The sequence below is a fragment of the Pinus tabuliformis genome, chromosome 1_2 (assembly GCF_031772625.1).
Source record: "Pinus tabuliformis cultivar Carrire ecotype Pingquan chromosome 1_2, CPIR1, whole genome shotgun sequence".
Classification (NCBI taxonomy): domain Eukaryota; kingdom Viridiplantae; phylum Streptophyta; class Pinopsida; order Pinales; family Pinaceae; genus Pinus; species Pinus tabuliformis.
The window spans coordinates 86355437-86358968 of NC_142298.1; the positions used below are offsets into that span (position 1 = coordinate 86355437).

Below are 3532 nucleotides of genomic sequence, written 5' to 3' on the forward strand. Positions count from 1 at the left end.
TGTAAGACCACTACTATTGCATTAATCGCTTTGAATGGGATCCAACTGTAGCTACATTACAACTAATGCAAATAATGAACCCAAAACACCAAGTCCCTTTCATGCTCTTGTAGCTTGTGCTCTCAATCACATATATTATTTTACATATTTAATCGTGATGTGGTTGAATAGTTCTCTTTATTTCGCAAATAAGATATTAATAGATTTCTTATTTATTTTATTATTAAAATATTAAAGATGCTTAATATTATTATTATATTGATGTTTGTATAGCCATGTATGGACACAATGAACATTGGTGACATGAAAAAGCATTAAGAGGATAATGGTATTTATTTATATCTTGAGAAGAACACAAACAAAAATAACCTTTATCTGTATCCTCAAAATTATATAAACAAAAAGCACTAGACTTTGATAATATACTATGCAAAAGTAAGTAGCAATTTCATGATTGGATTTCATTATAAAAAATATGCTTCCCAATAGAAATTGAAATTCAAGCAGTGTTCTAGCATTTCCTTCCATTTGGGGATACATAATAGCTATGTCCCTTAGGATTAAATGTTTTCCACTTGCTTAAGAGAAGGAAGAAAACACAAGACTTTGTGGGAATGGGTTTTTTCCTAGAAGTAAAGCCCATAATTGCAAGTAAAAAGTGCTAGATGAATCAAAAGCTTAATCGGAAAAAAATCATCCAAGATACTATCGTTTTCATGGAATCATAAAAGTTTACCGTCAATATCATCGTTTGATAAAATATGGAAAATATTATGTTAAATGATGCTATATTTTACATTGAAGATAAAAATACATAAATAAAAGAAAAATTAGTGAACATTCCGTAAAAGAACACTTAACAGGATGATCATTGCTATTTGTATGTCTCTATCAACTTGTCAAAGAAATTCTTGCCAAAAAAGTCAGTGTAGGGTATTGGACTTAGATTTTTAGGCAAGAATTAGTAGAGATGGCAGTATGGTTTTGTTTACTAGATGATGTTATGCACAAACTATCTATGAAAGCTTGCTCCATAAATATTAGAAAAACCGTCAATTGTCAGTCGACATGGTCACTAAATTGGAAGTGTAATATGACCAAACAAGAACTCGAATGCACGAGGAGAGTATTGACAGGGTGAAAAAATGGCGCATCTAGAAAACAACTGTTTCTTTTTCTTTTCTTGTGCATGTAAACCAAATAAAACTAGTGTGACATTGCCCATTTTATTTTCGATAGATTTTTCAATGATGGTCTTTATTAGTTCTTTCTTTCCCACCATTAGTATAAACCATCATTCCTACATCAAACAATAATCGCATATGCCTCAAACACCATTCTTCAACAACATCTTCTTCTTCAACAATTAAATCCAAACTTTATCACATTCCCATTATTTGGAGTAGCCTCATATCACTTATTCAATATTTTTAGGAAATACTCATCATTCCAATCATGCAAAACCCATTGTAATTTCATTCACAATAATTAATTAAAGTAAGATATCAATAAATAATTTTTAGCAGCAACAAAATCTACTAAATCAGTGAAGTTTACATGTATGTAATTTACTCATTGCTTAAATGTAGTGAAGGAAATGGAGAGGGATTACTTTGATAAACTCACTATCAGCTGAAGGCATCTGGTCAAACATATTCCCACCCACGTTCTATGCTCCTAATTCAAACTCCCAATACTAATAAGTCCACTGACTTCAAGTGATCCTCTAAATAGTTACAATGCTTATGACAAAATAGTTTAATAGCTGGGATATGTAGAGGTTACCTGCTAAACTAGGGGCACTAGAAATTACTTGTGGTAGATCAAGATTGGTGGCATGAATGTGAGAGTGTTGATTGATAATCACCTGGTAAAGTAGGGGCACTAGAAATTACATGTGTGAGATCCAGATTGATGGCATGAATGTGAGAGTGTTCATTGATAATCATGGATAAGGCATCCTATATTCCTCCTCCCATGTCCACCAAAGTATTTATATTCTTAAACCCATCATTACAAATATCAAAAGCAGAATCCATGGCCAAGTGAGTGTTAGTTTCGATTCTGTTGTTAAACATGTCGCTTTATTTGGGATTTCTCTACATATGTTCCCAATTTCCCATGTCGAAAGATCTGTGGAAGGCATTGTAGTATTCAATCACATATTCGTGAAGGTGCTCCCATCTAGAAAACATCTCATTTCTGGTGATTATAAGTAATAGAGGTGTGTGATATTCATTGCTTTCTTTCTGCATCAACATTTTGGAGAGGTTGGTAAGACCATATTTGTATTTCTTCAAGTCATTTCCAGCGTCCCTTGTCTCGGTGAAGACATGGTATCAGGGAAGATGCCTGAGAACGTGAAACAACTATTCCAAGTGAGGCGGATTCTTGGTGGAATCTCCAATATAATAAGTGATCTCCTCTACATAAAGAGTGTGACCTCCACTGTGGGTGGCGATAATGTCTGGAATGTTGATGAGAACCACAACTTTCAAGATCATGGGCTTACCCATAGAATATATCAGGTGACAAAGTTGGAAATGAGTGGAGGTGGAATCCACTGCTTGGGGATTTTAGAAGGTGAAGAAGAAGGAGGAAGAATTGCAGAAGAAAAAGTAGCATCAACCACGGCGAACAAACACTGAGCAAGCAAACCACACCCTTTGTTTTTTCCCCCAAAAAGGGTAGGAATGACTAGTTCCCAGGGTTGTCTTTATAGCTACCTAGGCAATGTTGCCTCTAACGAAATACCTTACAACTATCTCCAATTTCAATGCATTCCATCTCAGAGATAGTACACGACATGAACACAATGATCTAAAGCTAAGCCATAAGATTTTCACTGTAAGTGCAATTCCAAAGTTATGAGTTTAACAAATGTCTACAAATAAGTTATCAATATTAATGGAAGATAAATATGGTGTCAATTCATGGCAAATTGATAATTGAATTATATTGTTTAACACTATTCATAATCTATAATGCCTTTCAAAATTTTGCAAAAAGTATTTGCGTCTTGTGTTAATGTAAATCGTCATGTTATTGTTACCTCAAAGGAAACAGAGGTCTCGATTTTTATGGAGATGGCTAAAGAAATACATAACCATCTACTTATGAATATTGCATTAAGAAGGTATTATCAATGTCATCCTCACCAAAGTGTTTTCTAGATTTTTTTCTTTTCATTTTGAGATGAGTGCATATGGGGTTGTCATCAATTCTTCCAAATAAATCTTCTTGAAAAGGAAGGTTATCTTCTTGCTAAGGATGATATCATCACTTTTCATTTTCAATCCAAACTTCTACATTTTGACAATGATGTTGGGATTTAAAGAGGACACTTTCTACTATTCAAATTGAACAAAATGCTTTGGCTTACTTAACAAATATTTGGTTATGTGGCCATGGAAAGTCAAACCCTCCTATCAATTCATTGATTCTAGAAGCGTTGGAATCTTCTCAATGCTCTACATATAACAAAGGCTGATCTTCGAGGAGATTATTAAATCCAAATATAGATAATATGACG

The 3532-nt window shown here is 33.6% G+C and overlaps 1 pseudogene; it reads right to left on the reverse strand.

Moving 5' to 3' along the window:
* Window positions 1-1244: 1244 nt before the first annotated feature.
* LOC149204555 (inositol 4-methyltransferase-like) lies at window positions 1245-2787 on the reverse strand (annotated as a pseudogene).
* Between the last annotated feature and the right edge of the window lie 745 nt (window positions 2788-3532).